The 25013-nt window shown below is 37.5% G+C and overlaps 2 long non-coding RNA genes across 5 annotated transcripts in view; one reads left to right on the forward strand and one right to left on the reverse strand.

The window, feature by feature from the left end:
* The window catches only part of LOC118356983, a 77395-nt gene extending 59848 nt beyond the window's left edge, over window positions 1–17547 (reverse strand). For 2 of the 4 annotated variants that reach the window (XR_004820067.1, XR_004820066.1), the window contains exons 1-2: window positions 17491–17547; window positions 14076–14215 (exon numbers count right to left, since the gene is read on the reverse strand). This is a non-coding gene — a long non-coding RNA (uncharacterized LOC118356983). Of the gene's footprint in view, window positions 1–10653; window positions 10689–14075; window positions 14216–14339; window positions 14455–17490 lie in introns of those variants that run through there. The other 2 variants (XR_004820068.1, XR_004820070.1) reach the window with 2 other exon arrangements.
* Window positions 1–25013, forward strand: part of LOC118356984 — a 56300-nt gene that overhangs the window by 18602 nt on the left and 12685 nt on the right. The gene's annotated exons all lie outside the window — the stretch shown is intronic.

Consider the following 25013-nt stretch of genomic DNA (forward strand, 5'->3'; position numbering starts at 1 on the left):
TTTTCTGAGTACAGATCCTTTGCCTCTTTGGTTAGATTTATTCCTAGGTATCTAATGGTTTTGGGTGCAATTGTAAATGGGATCGACTCCTTGATTTGTCTCTCTTCTGTCTTGTTGTTGGTGTATAGGAATGCCACTGATTTCTGTGCATTGATTTTATATCCTGCTACTTTACTGAATTCCTGTATGAGTTCTAGCAGTTTTTGGGGTGGAGTCTTTTGGGTTTTCCACATACAGTATCATATCATCTGCAAAGAGTGAGAGTTTGACTTCCTCTTTGCCGATTTGGATGCCTTTGATTTCTTTTTGTTGTCTGATTGCTGTGGCTAGGACTTCTAATAATATGTTGAATAGCAGTGGTGAGAGTGGACATCCCTGCCGCGTTCCTGACCTTAGGGGAAAAGCTCTCAGCCTTTCCCCATTGAGAATGATATTCGCTGTAGGTTTTTCGTAGATGGCTTTTATGATATTGAGGTATGTACCCTCTATCCCTATACTCTGAAGAGTTTTGATCAAGAAAGGATGTTGTACTTTGTCAAATGCTTTTTTCTGCATCTATTGAGAGGATCATATGATTCTTGTTCTTTCTTTTGTTAATGTATTGTATCACGTTGATTGATTTGCGGATGTTGAACCAGCCTTGCAGCCCAGGGATAAATCCCACTTGGTCGTGGTGAATAATCCTTTTAATGTACTGTTGGATCCTATTGGCTAGTATTTTGGTGAGAATTTTTGCATCCATGTTCATCAAGGATATTGGTCTGTAATTCTCTTTTTTGATGGGGTCTTTGTCTGGTTTTGGGATCAAGGTAATGCTGGCCTCATAAAATGAGTTTGGAAGTTTCCCTTCCATTTCTATTTTTTGGAACAGTTTCAGGAGAATAGGTATTAATTCTTCTTGAAATGTCTGATAGAATTCCCCTGGGAAGCCATCTGGCCCTGGGCTTTTGTTTCTTGGGAGATTTTTTATGACTGTTTCAATTTCCTTAGTGCTTATAGATCTGTTCAGGTTTTCTATTTCTTCCTGGTTCAATTTTGGTAGTTGATACTTCTCTAGGAATGCACCATTTCTTCCAGGTTATCTAATTTGCTGGCATAGAGTTGCTCATAATATGTTCTTATAATTGTTTGTATTTCTTTGGTGTTGCTTGTGATCTCTCCTCTTTCATTCATGATTTTGTTGATTTGGGTCATTTCTCTTTTCTTTTTGATAAGTCTGGCCAGGGGTTTATCAATCTTGTTAATTCTTTCAAAGAACCAGCTCCTAGTTTTCGTTGATCTGTTCTACTGTTCCTTTTGGTTTCTAGTTCATTGATTTCTGCTCTGATCTTATGATTTCTCTTCTCCTGCTGGGTTTAGGCTTTCTTGTTGTTCTTTCTCCAGCTCCTTTAGGTGTAGGGGTTAGGTTGTGTATTTGAGACCTTTCTTGTTTCTTGAGAAAGGCTTGTATTGCTATATACTTTCCTCTCAGGACTGCCTTTGCTGTATCCCAAAGATTTTGAACAGTTGTGTTTTCATTTTCATTGGTTTCCATGAATTTTTTTAATTCTCTTTAATTTCTTGGTTGACCCATTCATTCTTTAGTAGGATGCTCTTTAGCCTCCATGTATTTGAAGTTCTTTCCAACTTTCCTCTTGTGGTTGAGTTCTAGTTTCAAAGCATTGTGGTCTGAAAATATGCAGGGAATGATCCCAATCTTTTGGTACCGGTTGAGACCTGATTTGTGACCTAGGATGTGATCAATTCTGGAGAATGTTCCATGGGCACTAGAGAAGAATGTGTATTCCGTTGCTTTGGGATGGAATGTTCTGAATATGTCTGTGAAGTCCATTTGGTCCAGTGTGTCATTTAAAGTCTTTATTTCCTTGTTGATCTTTTGCTTAGATGATCTGTCCATTTCAGTCAGGGGGGTGTTAAAGTCCCCCACTATTATTGTATTGTTGTCAATGTGTTTCTTTGCTTTTGTTATTAATTGCCTTATATAATTGGCTGCTCCCATGTTCGGGGCATAGATATTTACAATTGTTAGATACTTTTGTTGGATAGACCCTTTAAGTAGGATATAGTGTCCTTCCTCATCTCTTATTACAGTCTTTGTTTTAAAATCTAGTTTGTCTGATATAAGGATTGCCACCCCAGCTTTCTTTGGTGTCCATTAGCATGGTAAATGGTTTTCCACCCCCTCACTTTCAATCTGGGGGTGTCTTTGGGTGTAAAATGAGTCTCTTGCAGACAGCATATGGATGGGTCTTGTTTTTTAATCCAATCTGATAGCCTGTGTCTTTTGATTGGGCATTGAGCCCATTTACATTCAGGGTAACTATTGAAAGGTATGAATTTAGTGCCATTGTATTACCTGTAAGGTGACTGTTAAATGTCTGTTGTCTGTGTTCGTTTCTGCTCTTTGCTGCTTTTAGGTTCTCTCTTTGCTTAGAGGACCCCTCTCAATATTTCTTGGAGGGCTGGTTTCGTGTTTGCAAATTCCTTTAGTTTTTGTTTGTTCTGGAAGCTTTTTATCTATCCTTCTATTTTCAATGATAGCTAGCTGGATATAGTATTCTTGGTGCATATTTTTCTCCGTTTAGTGCTCTGAAGATATCTTGCAGTCTTTCTGGCCTGCCAGGTCTCTGTGGATAGGTCTGTTGCCAATCTAATGTTTTCTACATTGTAGGTTACATATCTCTTCTCCCGAGCTGCTTTCAGGATTTTCTCTTTGTCTCTTGAGACTCGTACGTTTTACTATTAGATGTCGGGGTGTGACCTATTTTATTGATTTTGAGAGGGGGTTCCTCTGTGCCTCCTGGATTTTGATGCCTGTTTCCTTCCTCACTTAGGGAAGTTCTCTGCTATATTTGCCTCCAATATACCTTCTGCCCCTCTCTCTCTTCTTCTTCTTCTGGGATCCCAATTATTCTAATGTTGTTTCGTCTTATGTATCACTTATCTCTCGAATTCTGCCCTCGTGATCAGTAGTTGTTTCTCTCTCTTTTTCTCCAGCTCTTTATTTTCCCATAATTTGGTCTTCTATATCGCTGATTCTCTCTTCTGCCTCATTTATCCTAGCATTCCGTGCCCCATATTTTGATTGCACCTCATCAATAGCCTTTTTGATTTCGATTTGGTTAGATTTTAGTTCTTTTATTTCTCCAGAGAAGGGTTTCTCTAATAACTTCCACGCTTTTTTCAGCCCAGCTAGTATCTTTAAAGTCATGATCTTGAACTCTAGGTCTGACATCGTACTAATGTCCGTATTGAGTAGGTCCCTGGCAGCACGGTACTACCTCTTGTTCTTTTTGCTGAGGTGATTTCTTTCGTCTTGTCATTTTGTCCAGAGGAGAATAGATGAATGAGAGAACAAAGGCTAACAGGTTTAAACGTCCCCAGCAAATATACTGTATCCAAATCAGAAAGACCTGAAACCAGGGGAAAGGAACGGGAACCCGCCAAAGACAAAAGAACGAGAAAAAGAAAAAAAAAAGAAAAAAAAGATAACCACCAAAAACAAAACAATTCCAAAAAAGGCAGAATATGATCAATCTGATCAGGCTAGTGCATAGATCAGTGCACACACTAGATTTTGGCGTATTTTGGTCGTTAGAAAAAAAGTGCCTCCTAAAATTTTAAAGGAAGAAAAGACATATATGTACAAAATAAGGGTTGATACAAATGAAGGGATGGAAGATGACTGTAAAGATGAAAATTATAAAAGATTTTATAAAAGGACTTGGTAAGATAAGTTGTTTGAAAAAAGAAAGAAGATTTAAGGAAAAAAAAAAAAGGAAAAAGGGAGAGAATGTGATCAGGCAGGAGACTAGAACAAAGCCATACACTAGTGGTTTAGGGTATATTTTGATCTGTTAGAAGAAACTGTACCTCAAAATTTTAAAGAGAGAACAACTTATATATATATGCCAAAAACAAGGATAACTACTATGAAGGGATAAAATATGACTCTAAAAATGAAAAAAAAATAAAAAATGTTTTTTTTTTAAAAAAAGGGATTTTAAAGATGTTGGTTGAAAAAGGGAAAAAGAAAAATAAAAAAAAAGTCAACAAAAATTAACTTTGATGAAATAATGAATCATGGTAAAAAAAAAAAAAAAAAAAAAGAAGCCATGAATCTATGTGCAGTATTCCCCTAGCGCTGGAGTTCTCCTATTCTCCTTGATCGATCAACTTGGTCTTGGCTTGCTGGCTGTTTGTGCTGATCTTCTGGGGGAGGGGCCTGTTGCTGTGGTTTCCAAATGTCTTTGCCGGAGGCGGAATTGCCCCGCCCTTGTCGGTCCGGGCTAAGGAAGCTGCTCCAGTTTGCTCTCAGGAGCTTTTGTTCCCTGCAAGCTCTCGGTACAGCTTTGGAAGACCAGGGCGAAAATGGGGCCTCCCAGTCTCCGCCGGAGGAGCCGAGAACTCGGGGCCCCCACTCTCAGTGCGCCCCCAGAGAAAAGCAGTCACTCCCGTGTCCCCGGTCTCCGGCCGCACTCCGTGCTCACCCGGCCTGTGATTGAGCGCTGCTATCTCTGGCACCCGACCCCGCTCGGAGTCTCCAAACCCAGCAGATCCCTGCAGTGCGCTCCCGCACCGCTCCTCCCGGGAAGGAAGGGGAGTCTCCCCGGATCTGCTGCTTGTTGGGTCCCTGCTGGGGGAGCCGTGCCCCGACTGGGCCGCAGATCACAGTTTGTGGCAACCCAGAGCTGAGAGCCCGCGACTCTGCTCCGTCTCTGCAGCCGGCTTCCCCGCTCCGATCCCTGGGAGCTCTGCCGCATCAGGCACCCCCGGTCTCTCTGTGACCCAAGGGTCCTGAGACCACACTGTCCCGGGAGGATTCCACCCCCCGCTTAGCCACTGCAGCGACGTCCCTCCGCCGAGCCAACTTTTAAAAGGTCCGATTTTGTGCTCCGCGGCTCTAGCACTTGCCAGAAGCGGCCGGACGGAGGCCCCTCCCCCGCCGTCTATCCTCCCGAATATCGCCTCGGATTCACTTCTCCGCACGCCTACCTTCCAGTAAGTGGTCGCCTCTCTGTTTCAGAGAGTTGTTGCTACTCTCCTGTTCGATCTCCTGTTGAGTTCGTAGGTGTTCAGAATGGTTTGATCCCTATTCAGCTGAATTCCTGAGACCAGACAAAATTAGGTCTCCTATCCTCCGCCATCTTGCTCCGCCCCCCTCAATATCACCTTTTAATGAGGTAAAAATTATCATGAAAATCTGAGGTATTACACAGAGATTTTTATCTCACAGCAAAGAACTGAAAAAGAACTTTCATATATAAAGATGAGTTGCACATTTTCCTTTTACAAGCAGTCAAAATTTGCTTACCTTTCCTATGATGAGAATAATTTGCCATTAGCATACTACCTTGCACATGGGGTTTTTTAAATAAATAAACATCAATCAAAGTGTTAACAAGTTATTTCATGAATATCAACAAACTGATTCTAAGGTATTTGGAGATGCAAAAGACCCAAAATAGCCAACACAGTATTGAAGGAGGAGAACAAAGATTTACAATTAAGCTACAGTAATAAAGGCAATGTGGTTTTGGCAAAAGAGTAAACAAATAGATCAATGGACAGGATTAGAGAGCCCGGAAAACAGACCCCATAAATACAGTCACTGCTTTTGACTTTGAAAGGAGCAATGGTGCTGGAACAACTAGACATCTACATGCAAAAAAAAATCATCTAGACACAGACTTACATCTTTCACAAAAATTACTCAAAATGATCATAAACTTAAATGTAAAATGCAAAACTATAAACTCTAGAAGATGACGTAAGAGAAAACTAGATGACTTGGGTATGGTGATGCCTTTTTATTTATTTATTTATTTTATTTTTTTAAAAGATTTTATTTATTATTTGAGAGAGAGAATGAGAGATAGAAAGCACGAGAAGGAAGAGGGTCAGAGGGAGAAGCAGACTCCCCTGCTGAGCAGGGAGCCGATGCGGGACTCGATCCGGGACTCCCGGATCATGACTGAGCCGAAGGCAGTCGCTTAACAACTGAGCACCCAGGCGCCCATGGTGATGCCTTTTAGATAACCACAAAGAAACGACCATGAAAGAAATAATGATAAGCTGAACGTTATTAAAATTTAAAACCTCTGTTCCGCAAAAGACAGTATCAAGAGAATTAGAAGACAAACCACAGACTGGGACAATATGTTTGCAAAAGACATCATCTGATGAAGTACTGTTATTCAAAATATACAATGAACTCTTAAAACTCAATAAGAAAACAAATAACTCAATTGAAAAATGGACAAAAGTCTGAAACGCCCCTCACCATAAACAGAATATAAGCATATGAAGAGATTCTCCCCATCATATTTCAACAGAGTAATATAAATTAGAACAATGAGATATCACTATACCCGATTTTTGAAGGCCCAAATCTGGAACACTGACTACACCAAATGTGGAGAGAATGTGGAGTAACAAGGATTCTTGTTGATTGCTGGTGAAAAATGCAAACTGATACAGGCACTTTGGAAAACAGTTTGGTAGTGTCTTACAAAATTAAACAAAACGAACTCTCACCGTATGATCCAGGAGTCACCCTCCTTGGTATGTAAACCAAAGGAGTTGAAAGCTTATGTCCACACAAAAATCTTCCCAGGGACATTTATATCAGCTTTGTTCACAATTGCCAAAACTTGGAAGCAGCCAAGAGGTCCCTCAGTAGGTGAATGGACAGATAAACTGTGGTACATCCAGACCATCAAATATTATTCAGCACTAAAAAGAAATGAGCTATCAGGTCATGAAAAGACATGGAGGAAACTTAAACGCATATGAGTAAGTTGAAAGCCTATCTGAAAAGGGTACATACTGTATGACTCCAACTATATGACATTCTGGAAAATGCAAAAAACTATGGAAACAGTAAAAAGATCAGCTGTTCTCAGGGGTGGGGGATGGGGAATGAATAGGCAGAGCACAGATTTCTAGGGCAGTGAAAAGACGCTGCATGATGGTATAATGATGGATGTATGTTAATACGTATTTGTCCAAACCCACAGATTATACAACATCAAGAGTGAGCTTTAAGATAACTATGGACTTTGGGTGAGGTGATTATAATGTCAGTGCAGATTCATCTTTGATAAATATCATTTTTGATATCATTTTGTTATTTTGGTATCATTCTGGTGAGTGATATTGCTAATGGAGGAAATGTGTGGGAGCGGTAGGCATATGGGAAATCTCTGTACCTTCCTCTCAATTTTGCTGTAAACCTAAAACTGCTCTAAAAAATTAAGTCTTTAATAAATAGACAATCTGTCTTTTCAGAATAAAGGTGAGAGTTTAGCAATTAGTGAAAAAGCAACTGTTTTTCAAAAGAAACATGTATGGATGACAGAGCATACTCGAAATGGCAATATTTCCATTATTGTGTGATTTCATTACCAAAAGCAATGCAAAAGCATCGTTCTCATGTCTCCACATTTAAAAGCATGAAAATTAAATTGTTTAACTTGTTCTAAAATTTTGTAAATAAAAGGTTTCAGTGGGGCTTTTTTTTGTTAAAAAATACTGAAATGTAACACCTTTAGTTAGCTCACAAGAACTGATTGAAATTATGGAAGATAAAAATGTATTACCCAAATTTCAGAAAAAAAGATGTGAACTGATGGATGGGACTGAAAAATAAAAATTATATTATAGTTATAGCCATTGATGCACTTCTATTTGTTTTTGAAGTATCCTATGTTTAATCACTGCAGCAATCAAAAGCAAATCTCAAAATAAACTGAGCTGAGTCACTGTATCAAAAAAATGTTAAGCCAAGTTTTTAAAAAATGAAACACATTTAAAAAAATAATGAAACACATTTTAGAATACTGCAAAAATAGGTCATTTTTATTTGTTCTATTAGTAAATGATATTTTGGATGATTTAAATCCCTATTGTATCGCATCCTTTTTAAATTCGTTTTGTGTTTTATGACGTGTGAAATATTTACATTGTATACTTATTTTTACATATTTATGTTGAATATACATCCTCCAAACATTCTTTTTTTTATTTATTTACTTAAGCAAGAGAGAGGAGGAAGAGGAGGAGAGGGACAGGCAGACTCTACGCTGAGCACAGAGGCGATGCAGGGCTCCATACCACAACCTTGAGATCATGACCTGAGCTGAAATCGAGGGTCGGACACTCAACCGACTGAGGCACCCAGGTGCCCCTCCAAACATTTCTTATAGATATGGCACATAGACAATGGGAAGACCGGATGAAAGTCTACTGAAGTGGTTTAGAGTTGGGAAATAACATGATCACATTTGTGTTTTGAATGCATACACTAGAAATGGTGTAGATAGCCTTGCAAATTTGGAGACAAATGAATTAGGAAACTATCTGACAATCAAGTAGAGATAATTAGTCCTAAATTAAAATAGTAGCTACTGAGAGAGATGAACAGTGGCTAAAGTGACTAGAACTTGGAAGACCAATTGCAGGTGAGGGTCAGAGAAAGAGCTAAATAAGGATGAGTTGACTCCCTAGTTTGGGGCATAAGTGACTTCATTGGTAGTAGTGTTCTCACCAAGACAGGCCCTCCCAGACAAAAAATACCAAGAGAACATCAGGGTTAGGAGAAAAACCTAATATACCTGCTAAATCTAAGATGCTATAGGAGATCAATACTGATGGCAGAAGGCTGGGCTTACAGAGTTGAAAGTTGTCAGCTTGTATGATTACACTTCGTTACTTTATTAATGAAGCTTAAAATAGATTGTTTTTCTTTATTTTGAGGAGAGGAAAAGTCAGTTATATCATCCTGCTAATTCATACTGAGTTTAAAATTAACTTTTAAATCTTTTTCACATGTGATATTGTTAAGGCACTTCTCATTATGCTGTGTATTTGCCATTAAGTATATGGCCCTAAGAACAGGACTTTCCCCTTGTGCTTATCTCATTTTGCCTCGCTCAAGTCAACACACCAAAAGGTTTATGAAGCTCTCCTTGGATGGTGATGACTATCAAGCACACCAACCACAGGTTCCAGCTTCCTATCATCACTTGCTAATGTCTATTAATTGAAAATTTCATGGCATGTCTTTTTGCCCTCCTGGCTCTCAGGCACCTATTACTGAATTGATTGGTTTATGGCACCCTATCATCATCAGTAAGCTGCATGCCAACTATTTTATTTTTACCTTTTTTGTTGTTCTTCCTTATACACATTTCCAAACTCTTTTCTTTTCCTTCTAGTTTCCCCATCATATTCGATCTGCACTGAAAAAATAAAATAATTGAGTGCTCTACAACTTAACATTGATGAGAATGGCATCTCTCCATTTATTCAGATTCATTCATTCAATGAATATTTCTTCAGTGCTGCCCTGTTCCAAATTCTCCTCTAAAAGCTATGATCATATTAGACAAAAGTCTGTATCTTTTAATATAAGAATTTTATATTTTTCAAAAGTATTTTCTACATTTTCTTAGGTCAATTTCTGATAGATACTTCAAGTTTTGTTGCTATAATGCAAGGCATCATATTTCCCATTTTATTTTTAGTTAGTGCAAGTATAGAAGAACTCTTGTTGATATTTTTGTTGTTGTTACTGTTGGTCTTCTATACAGCAACCTCACTGAACTCTTTTTATTAGTTTTAAGAGTCTGTTAGTTGTCTTTTCTGTATTTGTTTATGAATCAATTACTGTAAAATTGCTATATATGCTTCTTTTCATTATGCTAATTCTATCATTACATTTTTTGTTTTACTTGGCCGTATTTTATGTTATTTATTTTTTTTAAAGGTTTTATTTATTTGACAGAGAGAGACAGTGAGAGAGGGAACACAAGCAGGCGGAGTGGGAGAGGGAGAAGGAGGCTCCCCGCTGAGCAGGGAGCCCGATGCGGGGCTCGATCCCAGGACCCTGGGATCATGACCTGAGCCGAAGACAGACACTTAACGACTGAGCCACTCAGGCATCCTACTTGGCTGTATTTTAGTGTCTAGTTAGCTAGTGACATTCACACTAAACAAAATATTTGGCACATGTTTGGAGTAGACTGTAACCCAGAATCAAATTTAAATGGTTTGTTGTGAAGCCAGGAAAACTGCTGCAACACCAGACACATAAAAATATATTCATTCAGCTAATACATGTTAACATTCAAGAAATTTAAATATACATTCAAATATAAAATATTTGAGAGCAGAGTTCAAGGTAACAATTACAGAAAAGCTGCATATTAATAGGAATCAATAAACTAACCAGTTTGTTTATCTCCCTCCCTTTGCCAGAGAGAATATTGAGAGGGAGAATGACAAAATGTAGAAGGGGGAGAAATGTATACACTACACTTAAATATGTTCTCCAAGATCATTTCATTTTGTAAGTGATGTATTGTACTCTTTCCTTCACAAGTTATATTCACTTACCTCCTATGATGAAATTTATTCAACATCTTCAACTACCACTTCCATACTCATTCAAGAATAATAATAATTACATCAAGAAAATAGCAAGCAATAGTACTTTTGTGTTTTTATCCTGAGATGTGTGAACTATTCATTTAAGGATTGTTTTTTCTGCTGGTATTAAAAAAAAAACAACTATTAGAGGAGAAGAGAGCAATAAACATATAGTGATAAGGGTAGAGCTGGTTTAAAAGCACTAAAAGCAGAAGTACTTACAGATCACACTGCTTCAGCTCTTTCTAGAGCAACGATCTAAACAGGGCTTGCCTTATGTTGCTTTCTTTCATTTACAGATGCTAAAAACTTTCATTTCAAGTTTCTATCTCTAGAAGTGGCGTGAAAAAAACCTGGTTATTATTCCTAACCCACTGAAATTGCATTTGTGGCATCAAAATGGATTTTTTTTAAAGCAGGATGTTGGATTGACAGTAAAGCAGCTGCTCTGCAACAAACGAAAGCAAAAAATTATTAAGAGACCTTAGCAAAGAAAGGACTATTGGTTTTGCACACCCAGAGCAAAATTGGCTGGATTTAGAAGAGCACACTTTGATCTTTTCCAGACTAATTACTGCTCTGTGGTTTGACTGTTTTGTGCATTAGTTGCCCTTCATACAAAACCGAAACTGCTATGGTGCACAGCTGTAATACAAATGAAAATTTGACATTCAGTAAACAAAGCATGGCAAGGGTCATTCTTCCAGCACAATAACTGCATAATACAATTGTAGAATGCCTTTTGTATACCAAAAAATGACACATTTTAAGGCAGTTTTGAACTCAGAGTAGGCAGTCAAGGCTGTTTGTAAGGGACAGAGAGATTGCCCCCAACTCTGATCTATACATACAGATGGAAAACAGTTTATTTCAACATTGTAGAAATGCTAAGGAATTCACATATTTACAGAAATAAATGTGTCCATTTTTAGAAGATGGCTTCTCATTTGTCTATAAGGTTAATTGGGAGCAGATTTCTTAAGTAGCTGTTTACTGAAGCAATAATGGTGTTTATTCACCAATATGATTCTGGATTTGCTTCTGGGAAAGAATTCAGAGTATTTTATATGTAGACTTTATATCAAAATACTTAATGCTATATTTTTCAGAAAATGCAATGAATTAAATATTATAAATTATTATTTTCAACAACCCCAATTGAGGAATTTTTAAATTTTTCATTATTTATAGATCACCATAATTACTAAGGCATCAGTCTCTTCCTGACTAAGAGATATGTTTAGCTTATCATCAAGTTATCCTTCTAAATGGCATGACTTTAAACAGTTTGCATTTTTAATGCAGTTCTGATGGTCACTCTAATAAGCTGTACAATAAGTACATAAAAAATGGATCAAGTATACTGAAAGGCTTTTATATTATACTTGATTCAGTCTGTATTTACATCAACTTACCCTTTGAAGCTATACAAACGTTACCCAGTTGTTTTTCAACACACACATTCACACAACTTCAAGATACCTACACTTAAAAGTGAGAGGACTTTCAATAATTCAGCTAGTTAAAGTTGAAATATTTCAAATATAGAGAAATACTTGATTAAAGAAGTGATCTGTCAGAAACATTTCTGGCTAGGCTAGACAAAAAAACACCAACCCTTTTTTTATGCTTTATTTCTCTCAAACTTTTGAAAAGAGGTGATGTAGAGAATATTGATGATATAGTTCATGGAATTAGCCATTCACCAGAAACAGAAAAAAATCTGTATCTGGGATAACCGTAACTGGGAAAGTGTGCCAGAGTGTCAGAGACTGGAGATACCGAGCTCCTCTTTCAACCATTTATGAATACCACACGTTCAATGTTGAGCAAGTTGCCTCTGTCATCATTTAATTGCTATAGGAATTATATAAATTGTATGACCTTCAGTGCCTCCCCTTTTCGCTTTCAAAACTTAACTGGATACATCCTTCGTATACACACAAAGCTGTTTTCTAAATGCCTGTTTCTGTCTGGCTCATTTACCTTTACCTAACAGAACAGCTCTTCTGGGGGGTGGGGGGGGGTGGCAGCACGCAGAGTAGTTACCTATTCACAGCAAGAGACTTGAGAGTTCAGTACAATAGATTTTCACAATATATTTAGGAGAGGCCCAGAGCTACAGTGCTAAGCACCATGTGGAAAGGTAGATAAATACATAGAGATAGAACCACAGACCTCAGCCAAGTGGAGGGAAGAGTAACAGAGAATCTATAACACTTTCTACTTCAGCAGCAATCAAACCCAACCTCTGCAAATTAATCAGCCTGCAAAACACCACGGATGGAGAAAAGAGGATATTGATTCCTGGAGAAGTCACCTATATTTTATTTTCCCATTAAAAATAATCACAGAATGCTATTCTAAAATACGAACATTTCCCCCCATTAAGTATAAAAAAGACCAGTTCCTTTTTGCTAATACTTCTGAGATTATCTCAAAATGACTCCATGAAACACTTTTAATTTTCATCTGGGGAGAAAATTGTTAAATAAATCCTTAAAGCATTATTTGCCATGCATGCCATGTTTTTCCTTAAGGGTGTTAGAGTCCTGGGGTTATAGTAATTTACTGATGACTCAGTTTAGTGCACTTTTGTTCCTGTGACCATTAGTAATGTAATGTCCCTTTCCATTTGCTTTTGTCCTTCCTCATGGCTTTAGATTTAGAAACTACCTGCAAAGGAACAAGAAATTTAAAAATACTTATACCCAAATTAAAGATCCCTTCTAATTTACCCCCACTCAAAAATTAAAAATAAATGCTCATTGAGGTACAAATTTTTACCAAAAAAAAAATGTAATTCTGAGAAACAAATTCGGTTTATTTAGCAGGGGAAGCTGTTTTCCATGTTCTCTTAATTATCCTGTAAAATAATACAGAATTCTTTCATGTGCTGCACAATCAATTATAACCTTATGATTGAAAGACTTTTTGAACCCCTGCCCCCACCATCAAATGGTTAATGTTCCAAGTTTGTGCTCTGGGGGTTGTTATAGTCACTAGTTCTGTTTTAAATTAAACACCTAATTAAAAGGAAGCCATTCATAAATAGCAATGTGCTGAAATCGGAATGGAATAACAGTGGCTCCACATATGTCCTGTTTTCCCACAAGGCTCTTAGAACAGTTTTTCCCCAGGAACAAACTGAAATTTGTCAACAAGCTCAACTGTAACCTTTGCTGAGTATGCAAACTGGCCACTCCTATCCCCAGCACGTTTCGGGGTGAGAGAATGGCAGCCATTGTCCTCTGCCTCTAGAAATACCCCTACAGCACAGTGTCCTCACAGGTTATTCTGAGACTATTACTAATACTTCCCTGCTTCCTTCTGGCAAGAACCTAACTCCATACAGACCAAGAGAGAACAAAATTCTCAACCTGTGGGTGAAATGTGAGTACTTTCTGGAAATCTCGTAAAAAAAAAAAAATTACTCCTGTATAACGGGGCCTTTAACTGCTCCCCACACCATTGTTCATCTTCTTAAGGTCGGAGGTTACAGGGTACTTTTTAACATGGGTTTAACACTTGCTGATCACTGAGAAGATGAAAGGCATAAATGGACAAGACTGGATATCAGGCTTCATTCACACCACCACTGTTTTGGTGTCTTGCTTTTCATTTCTGTGCATTCAAATGCTTACCAGCAAGATTTGAAAATTTCAGGATTCGTCCAGCGCCAGAGCAGAAGATAGTGTATTCTGAGTATTCCATCATCTGGTGACGGCTGGTTATACAGCTGACTGCCCTCTGGCCTCAGGAAGTTTTTTCACATTTCTCTTCCCTAAATATAAAGTGGGGATAAAAGATAGCTATGTGGGATAAAGGCTGGCAAGGGTGAATGAATGAAATTGTGTCTTTAAACGATTTGAAGTCAGGTGCAATTTAAGTAAAAAAAAAAAAAGTACCTTTAACATATTGTGATCTTACATCAAAGCAAAGGGAATGTAATCTGCTGCTTTTCCATCTGAACAAATCCAATAGCAATCATGCTTATTAAATATTTGCACGTAGTTCTTTCTGTGATAAAATTTGTACCGTCATCCAGGAACTAATTATCTCAAATGAGAGACTGTATGTGAAAGTACTTTGTAAAGTGTAAAGTATAAAGTACTACACTTGTAATAATAATAGTGATAGGTATTAAGTGCTTACCCTGTACCAGGCAATATGTTCGACAAGGGTTTATTTAAACCTCCCAGCAACCTTTGGAGATAGATGCTAACATTGCCACTTTAGAAGTGACAAACCTGAGAGACACTGAGGCACTTGCCTGTTCCACACTGCAAGAAGGAGAAACCAAGGAAGAAGCCCAGGTCTGTCTGATTTCCAAACCCAAGCACATGACCCACACTACCCTAATTGACGGATTGTTGTGACAGCAGCGATGACCTTTTTCCCATATTAAAATACAGTGCTTTTTCTACTGGGTATTTACCACAAAGATACAAATGTAGGGATCCGAAGGGGCACATGCACCCCAATGTTTATAGCAGCAATGTCCACAATAGCCAAACTATGGAAAGAGTCTAGCTGTCCATCAACAGATGAATGGATAAAGAAGATGTGGTATATATATACAATGGAATACTACTCAGCCATCAAAAAAATGAAATCTTGCCATTTGCAATGATGTGGATGGAACTAGAGGGTATTATGCTAAGCGAAATAAGTCAATCAGAGAAAGACAAGTATCATATGATCTCACTGATAGAGGAATTTGAGAAACAAAACAGAGGATCATAGGGGAAGGGAGGGAAAAAACGAAACAAGACGAAACTAGAAGGGAGACAAACCATAAGAGACTCTTAATCTCAGGAAACAAACTGAGGGTTGCTGGAGTGGAGCGGGGTGGGAGGGACGGGGTGGCTGGGTGATGGACACTGGGGAGGGTATGTGCTATGGTGAGCGCTGTGAATTGTGTAAGACTGATGAATCGCAGACCTGTACCCCTGAAACAAATAACACATTATATGTTAATAAAAAATTTTAAAAAGATATGGTGCTTTTTCATGACTGACAATTATACGTCTGAAAATGCAGATGTTATTATAAATTAGAAAGCTGAAACATGGCATGTTTTGTTCATAAAAGCCTTTTCCAAATGACTCTTCTTATGCAGTATTTACTTTTATAGAAAAGTAAATATTGCACCCTAGAAGAAATTGCTTTTGTTATTTTGTTGCTTAGATGAGTACAGTAAGTGCTATAAACACAAGCTGTCACATCATTACTTGTTAACAATTAGATTCTTAGGGGCACCTGGGTGACTCAGTTGTTAAGCGTCTGCCTTCAGCTCAGGTCATGATCCCAGGGTCCTGGGATCGAGCCCCACATCGGGCTCCCTGCTCCGTGGGAAGCCTGCTTCTCCATCTCCCACTCCCCCTGCTTGTGTTCCCTCTTTCACTGTGTCTCTGTCTTACAAAATAAATAAATAATAAATAAAATCTTACAAAAAAAATTAGATTCTTAAATATTTGATATTAACCTCTATGGCACCAGACTATATTGGTGACAGTTAACACTATAATCAAGTGCTATTACGTATTCAAATAAATATATAATTACCAATTCTACATATGAATTTTCTAATCTGGAAATTTCCTGATATGAAAATAACAGAACCATAAACAAAAGTTTTCACTAAATCATTTTAGTTAAGAATTTATAAGAATCCTATTTTTCAAATATCCATCGTATCACTTTTGATTACGGTAGCAATAAACTATTTTTTTTAAAAGATTTTATTTATTTGACAGAGAGAGACACAGCGAGAGAGGGAACACAAGCAGGGGGAGTGGGAGAGGGAGAAGCAGGCCCCCGAGCAGGGAGCCCGATGTGGGGCTCAATCCCAGGACTCTGGGATCATGACCTGAGCCGAAGGCAAACGCTTAACGACTGAGCCACCCAGGTGCCCAGCAATAAACTATTTCTACTTTACAAAAAAAAATCTGTGTCACAGAAAAGTTGTAAGAGGTGGTGAAACAAAGTAGTTCAATTTCTTCTAAAAGTTAGGTGAATGAAAAACTGGCCCAACCATTTAAGGATACTTCTAACTTTTAAAATGTTTTATAAGAAACAAATCAACTCCAAATGCTCATTAACCACAATTAACATTTCAGAGTATTGCAATTAATTTTGGAACATGGTATATGAAAGAAAAAAGGACTAAGAGTTCACAATACAAACCTTGCTAGAATAATGGACTGTGATAATTGGGGGTTCCATTACAATGCAGAGGAAATCTTTTCTAGTATCAAAATATTTTCTTCATTCTACCATTATAGTACTGCAAAAAGTCTGGGAAAAGATTAGGAGCTATGTTTTGAAGAAACTTGGTGTGAACTTTGCTAACAACAATCCAAATAAGTTTTTAGATTACTCTTTCAAGAAATTGCAGTATTTCATGCAAAACGGTATCCACTTTACCACTAAGGTAATTTTTTACTCACCACGAAATGAAAATCTATATTCTGCTCTCCCTTGCATGTCTCTTTAAAACCTCAAACCAGAGGAATGAGTCACATTTTGGGACCGTTTTCTTTTTTAATCTTCTTCACTCTTCTATTCTGTTTCTAAAGGGACACTTAGTTTTAACTAGATTGCAATTTCATCTGAAAAGAATTGAACAGGCTTTCTAGAATGAGTTAAAGATTACCCACTGAGACTATTTTTGGCAGCTACCTTTAAAGATGCAAGGATCTGTAAAAAATGGTACATCTAGATTTAATACAGATAATACTTGGTTCTTTGAGATAGAAACGGTGTAATTGTGATATTGGCAGGAAAGATATGTAAGATGTGCTTTTCACTTATAACATCTCTTTGGACAAGCACAGTTTTCTTTATAGAATTTTATTACATTGAGAATGCTAAGTACATTAGTGAATTTCTTATACAATGACAGTAGAAACATCTGGTGTCATTTTTAATTCAAACGGTTAAATATACGCCGTATTATTTCATGTTACTTGCAATTAGAGTGTGAAACTCAAGGTGTGTGGTAAAAGTTATTTATTATCCAATCATTTCTATGAAAAATAAAGAGGAAAGGGGTACCTGGGTGGCTCAGTCGTTAAGCGTCTGCCTTCGGCTCAGGTCATGATCCCAGCGTCCTGGGATCGAGCCCGCATCGGGCTCCTTGCTCTGCAGAGAGCCTGCTTCTCCTCTCCCACTCCCCTGCTTGTGTTCCCTCTCTGTGTCTCTCTCTGTCAAATAAATAAAATCTTTAAAAAAAAAAAAAGAAAAAGAAAAAGAAAGAGGAAAGTATTAGACTCGTACTTTTGTAAACAGATACCTAAACAAATAGTTGAGGGAAAAGTCAAAGGTGAAAACAAAAACAAAGGTGATAACAAATAAGAAAAAATTTTTTTTTCTTTTTTGGTTTTTTTTATTATATCCATCTGATGGATACTAACGAAAGATATTGCGTTAATTATTTCACAATATATGTAAGTCAAGCCATTAAAAAATCATAAATAAATGTTTCCCTACGTGCCAAGCACTGTGTTATTTTACAAAAATTACTTAATTAATTCCTTATAACACCCACATGAGGTAGGTAGGTATCCATTTTACAAATGAGGAAAAAGAAGCTTAAAGGGTTAAATAAAGGGTTAAATAACTTCTCCAAGGTCACAGACTGAATTCAAGTTTACTCAAATCTTCAGTGTAGTCTAGCAACTGTTCCTCATTGTTCAATAGCTATGAAAAACATAACTTTCTTATTCACACTAAGACTTATGGTAACCAAATACACATTGGCACTACATTTCCAAATGAAGGAACTTAGAAATAGGGATTTCTGGTATATATTAAATATACATTTATCATGTTCTAGGCACTGGACCAGGTGTCTATGATATAACAATGAAAGAGAACATAGTCCTTGCCCTCCAAATGAGCACAGTCTAAAAGAAGACAAACATTTAAAAGGTAATTGCAATCAAGGGAAGTGCCATAAAATAATAACAGCTAATCCTTTTTGAGCACTTGCAGTGTGCCAGTCATTGTTAATAAGCACCTTATATGTTTACTCAAGTAATCTTCACAACAATCTATGAGATAGATACTAAAGAGATAAAGAGGTATATTGTTGGAACACAGAAAAGAAAGCCCTTTCACTCTATCTAGATAGGCCAGACAATTGAGCTGAGTCCTATAGGATATATATGTCCACAAGAAGGAGGGATGTATCAGTCAGTATAATGTAAGATAGACCACAGGACACAAAACCCCCCAAATCTTGTTGATTTGTAAAAAGATTTATAATTGTTCACAAAACCCATCAGGTTAGCTTGGGGGCTCTTCATGTCTTCTCACTCTGGGACCCAGACTGACGGAGCTTCCACCATCTGGAGCATCACCAGTTGCTCTAAGCAGAAGGGGATGTCGTAAATATTGCACTGGCTCTCCAAGTCTCTATCTCTAACAAATGTGTCACCAATGCTCTGTTTTCATTTGCTAAAGCAAGTCACATGGTCACACCTAGCTTTGATGGGGAACGGAAGTGCCATCCTACTATCTACCCAGGGGTAAGAGAATAACCCTAATGCTTACCAAAGGGTGGAGAAGATAAGTAAACCAAAGACAAAGGACATATGCAAAGGAATGGGAGTGAAAGAGTGTTTGGTAATGGTGGTTTTGATGATAAAAGCATAGGGTGTACATAAGGGAAGCATGGGAAGGAGGAAAAGTCAGGTGAGTGCCCATCATGAAGACTCTTAACACCTGTGGCAAGTTTAGACCTCATCTTTTAGGCCATAGGAAGCTACTGTAGGATTTTAAGCAGGAAGAGAAATACTGTCAAAATTTTCATTCAGAAAGGCCATGCTAGCTGAAACAAGAAAAAAAAATTAGAAGAAAATAGAGATAAGGGGACTGTATGAGTTTCCCATCTCTGTGTAACAAGTTACCACAGACTTAGCAGCTTAAAACAACACAATTTATTAGCTCACAGTTTCAATAGAGTAGAAGCTGAGCTTAGCTGAGTCCTCTGCTTCCAGGCCTCACCAAATTGCAATCCAAGTGTCAGCTGAGTCACCAGAGGCTCGATAGGGGAAAGAGCCACTTCCAAGCTCCCTTATGTTGTTGGCAGAATTCGCTTCCCTGCAGCTACAGGACTGAAGGTTTTAGTTTCTTCCTGAAGGCCACCCTCAGCTCCTAAAAAGTCACTCACAGCTCTTTGCCACATGGGCTTCTCCAACATGGCCACTTGCTTTGTTAAGTTTATTTATTCAAAGCCAACAAGGGGGAGAGTGTCTTACCTTAAGGAGGGCCTAGACCCTCCTTTTTAAGGGCTCTTACCTGAATAAGTCAGGCCCACCCAGGATAATCTTGATTATCAGTTGATTTTGCAATTAAGTGATTCAGGACCCCCTTTGTGTGTGAATAAAAACATCATGGGATTGCCAGGAACCCAAACAGCCCAAATACCACCTCAGTGTGCTTGCTTTTTAGAATTCTGTGACATGCACATGCCGCCTGCTGAGGATGTGAAAGGGGACAAGTCAGAGAAGATAATGAACCAATTTCAGGTGTCTTCACATTCTGTCAAAGTGACCATTGGAAAGTGTTTATCACTATTATTTATAACATTGAAAGAAAAAAGATTTTGAAATTTGTGGTTGGTCTAGAACGCTTGGCTAACACTCCATGGATAATAACCAAAAGATAATTGCATAGTAAGACTGCTGTATTTCACTCAAAGGGAAACAATGAAAAAAGATGGTCTCGTGAACTTTTGTGTTCTCCCAAACTAACATTTTACATATAAAAATTAGCTCAAAACATATTCCAAGCATTTTTTATCACAATCATAACCCATTATCAGTTGAACAAATAACAAATGAATATAGCATCTTCTGTGGGAAAAAAACAATCTTATTTAACAATGAACATAACCTCTTATTGCCATATGATACAATAAACCGATTATATATAAATGTACAATTTGGCAAGTTTTAACATATATTTATAGGCATGCACAATTTTTCCTCATTCCTATTTGTATTCTCTATTCCTGTCCCTCACTAGCCCTATCTCCCTCATCTCTAAGCAGCCATGGATCTGCACTGTATCACTTTATTTTTTTTTAGATTTTATTTAAATTCAAGTTAGTTAACATATAGTATACAATTTCAAGGGTAATATTTAGTGATTCATCAGTTGCATAAAACACTCACTCCTCACTACATCCAGTGCCCTCCTTAATGCCCATCACCCAATTACCCCATCTCCCCACCCACCTCCCCTCCAGCAGCCCTGTTTGTTCCCTAGAGTTAAGAGTCTCTTATGATTTGCCTCCGTTTTTATCTTATTTTTCCTTCCCTTCCCCTATGTTCATCAGGGCACCGTATTACATTAAATTTCTTTGCACCTCCTAGAATTTTATGTAAGTGGTATGATTTATGTCTTGCTTTTTTCACTCATCATATTTATTTTGAGATACACCTGTGTTGTACTCATCGCTCCCTTTTATATCTTAGTATTCCACTGCGTAGATATAACACAATTTATTTATTCACCTATTGAGGGATATCTGGATTGTTTCTAGTTTGGGGCTATTATAAATAAAGCTGCTAAGAACAACCATATTCAAGTCTATGTATAGGCACAAGCTCTCTTTCCTCTTAGGTAAACACCTAGGAGCAAAATGACCAGGTCATATGGTAAGAGTATGTTTAGCATTTTTAAAACTGCCTAACTAGTCGCCAAACTAGTTGTACTCACCTACATTCCCATTTTACATATATCAGTTCTGGTTCCTCTACATCCTCAACTCTTGATGGGGTCAGTCTTTTTCATTCTAACCATTCTAAAAGGTGTGTGGTGGTATTCACTGTAGTTTTAATTTGCATTTCCTTGATGAATAATGATGTTGAGCATCTTTTAATATGTTTATTTTATATATGAATATATTTTTGGTATGTCTCTGTTCAAATCTTTTGCCTGTTTTTAAACTGGATTATGTATCTTTTATCAGATGTAGGCTTTGAAGATATTTTCTCCCACTCTTTGGTTTCTCATTTCATTCTCTTATAGTGTCTTTGAAAAGCAGTTTCTAATTTTAATGAAGTCTAATTTATCAAGTTTTCTTGCAGATCGTTTTCATATGCATGGAATCTTTACCTAAGCCACAGTCACGAAGATTTTCACTATTTTTGTATCCTTTGGATAAAGACCTAGTAGTGCAATTGCTGGGTTGTAGGGTAGTTCTATTTTTAACTTTTTGCAGACCTCCATACTCTTTTCCAGAGTGGCTGCACCAGTTTGCATTCCCACCAATAATGTAAGAGGGTTCCCCTTTCTCCGCATCCTTGCCAACATCTGCTGTTTCCGGAGTTATTAATTTTACCCATTCTGACAGGTGTGAGGTGGTATCTCATTGTGGTTTTGATTTGTATTTCCCTGATGCTGAGTGATGTTGAACATTTTTTCATGTGTCTGTTTTACATTTGTGTGTCTTCTTTGGAGAAATGTCTATTCATGCCTTCTGCCCATTTCTTGATTGGATTTTTTATTTTGGGGGTGTTGAATTTGATTAGTTCTTTATAGATTTTGGATACTAGCTTTTTATCTGTCGAGATATTTGTCATTTGCAAATATCTTCTCCCATTCTGTAGGTTCCCTTTTAGTTTTTGTTATTGTTGTTGTTTCCTTTGCTGTGCAAAAGCTTTTTATCCTAATGCCGTCCCAACAGTTCATTTTTGCTTTTGTTTCCCTTGCCTCTGGAGATGTGTCTAGCGAGAAGTTGCTACGGCCAAGGTCAGAGAGGTTGCTGCCTGTGTTCTCCTCGAGGATTTTGATGGATTCCTATCTCATATTTAGGTCTTTCATCCAGGAGAGAGAGAATCTTAAACAGGCTCCAGGCCCAGCATGGAGTCTGACCTGGGGCTCAGTCTCACAACGCTGAGATCTTGACCTGAGCCAAAATCAGGAGTCAGAGGCTTAACCAGCTAAGTTACTCTGATGCCCCAAGATTTATATCTATCTTGAGTTAATTTTTATACATGGTATAAAGTATTGATGAAGGGTTTATTTTTTGCATTTAGATATTCCATTATTCCAGAACCATTTGATTAAAAGATTTTTCACCACTGAATTGCCTTTACACCTTTGTCAAAATCAATTGTCTTAAAAATGTGGGTATATTTCTGGACTTTCTACTCCGTTACATTGATTTATTCCTCTATTTTTACCCTAAGACCACACCATCTTGATTACTGCAGCTCCATAATTACCCTTGAACAAAGGTCATATTAACTCATGAACTTTTTGTTTTTGCTTTTTTTATTCTTAGCATTTCCTTATGAACTTTAGAATCAATTCATTAATTTCTATAAAGAGATGTGCTAAGATCTTTATTGAGATTGCACTGAATCTAAATATCAATTTGGGGACACTTGACATCTTAACAATTTTGAATCTTCCTATACATAACAGGGTACACCTCTTCATTTAGGTCTTTAACTCGCTCAGTAATATTTTGTAGTTTCCAGCATATAGGTGTTGGGCATCTTTTGTCAGATTTATCCTTAAGTATTTTATATTTTTATGCTATATAAATATTATTTCAATTTCCAATTGTTTATCACTAGTGTATAGAAATACAATTATGATATACAGTACATGTTATTTAATATATTGTAACAATCTAATTGAATAGTTTATGTTCTGCAACCTTGATAAAATCACATTTAGTATCATATTTGTAGAATCCACAAGGTTTTCTGCATGTCATCTGCCAAAAAAATAGTTTTACTTCTTCCTTTCTAACCTGGACGCCTTTTCTTCCTCTTGCCAGTTGCACTGGCTATACCTTCAACATAATTCAACGTTATATTGAATAGAAATGATGAAAACACACATCCTTTCCTTGTTCCTCATTTTAGAAGGAGTGCATTAATTCTCTGCCCATTAAGTATGATGTTAGCTCTAGATTTTTCATGGATTGTCTTTATCAGGTTGAAGAAGTGCCTTTATAGTCCTAGTTTGCTGAGTTTTTATCAGGAATAGGTGTTGGGCTTTGTCCAATACTGTTCATGTATCTAATGAGATGGACATACGATTTTTCTTTTTTAGTTTGTTAACAGGCTGATTTTTAAAAAGATTTTATTTATTTGACAGAGAGAGAGCACGAGTAGGGGGACGGGCAGAATGAGAGGGAGAAGCAGGCTCCCCATGGAGCAGGGAGCCTGAGCGGGACTTGATCCCAGGACACTGAGATCATGACCTGTGCTGAAGGCAGACGCTTAACCGACTGAGCTACCCAGGTGCCCCGATATGCTGATTTTTATCAGTTGATTTTCAAATGTTAAACCAATCTTACACCCTTAGGATAAACTCCATTGGTCACAATGTATGCTTTTTGTATATTGTTGAATTTGATTTGCCAAAATCAAATTCAACAATATACCAAATTTGATTTGCCAAAATTTTGATTTGCCAAAATTTTACTTAGAACTTTTGCATATATGTTAATGAGATATGTGTCTATAGTTTTTTTCTCTTATTATCTGAGTTACTCAATTTCTTTAATAGATATAAGACTATTCAAGTAATCTATTTCTCTTGAGAGAGCTTTAGTAGTTTGCATCTCTCAAGGAATTCTTCCATTTCATCTATGTTGCTAAACTTACTGGCCTAAAGTTGTTTGAAATAGTTTTTTATCCTTTACATAGCTGTAAGACAGACTGATTTCCTCTCTCATTCCTGATATGGGTAGTTTGTGTCTTGTCTCTTTTTTTTCTTGATCACTCTGACTAGAAGTTGATTACTTTGTTTTCTTCAAACACTCAGCTGTTGGTTTCCTTGACTTTTCTCTCCTGTTTTTGTTTTCTATTTCATTTATTTCTACCCTCTTTTCTTCTATTTTAGGTATAATCTGCTCTTCCTTTTTCTAGTTTCCTAAGTGGAAGCTGAGATCTTCTGAGACTTTTCTTCTTTTCTAATGTAGGCACTTGGTACTCTAACTGTCCCACTAAGTACTACTTCAGCAGCAGTATCCTACACATTTTGGTGTGTTCTGTTTCCCTTTTAATTCACTTCAAAATAGTTATATTTTTCTTTTGATTTCTTCTTTGTTCCAATGGGTTATCTAGAATTTAGAAATGTGTTCTTTAGTTTCCAGAGATCTTTTGGTTATTGATGCCTAACTTAACTCCATAGTGACCAGAGAAGATATGTTTTTATGACATGAAATGTCGACCTCTGAGAGTCGGGGACCTGGGGCAGCGAAGGAACTGAGAAAAAGAGATGACAGTACAGTGAGGCACAGGGCACCCCGAACAAACAGCCCGAGGTGCCGAGGTTTATTTTCCATACTCTTATATACCTTCCACAGCAGGGGCGTAGTAAGGCACATTCCTCCATGTATACAGGATTAGTCAGGCACCTAAGAATCTTTAAAACAGAATAAAGGAACAAAGAGGGGAGTGCAGTGTTTACAGGGACGAGGGAACAAAGAGGGGAAGGGTGCCCAGCCTGCTGTTTGCAGCTGGCTTCCTACCTACTAAACATCTGCTGCTGCGGACTTTAGAACTGACCACACACATCCCAAGGGCATTTCACTCTGATCCTTT

Source organism: Zalophus californianus, chromosome 5 (genome assembly GCF_009762305.2).
Source record: "Zalophus californianus isolate mZalCal1 chromosome 5, mZalCal1.pri.v2, whole genome shotgun sequence".
NCBI classification, from domain to species: Eukaryota; Metazoa; Chordata; class Mammalia; order Carnivora; family Otariidae; genus Zalophus; species Zalophus californianus.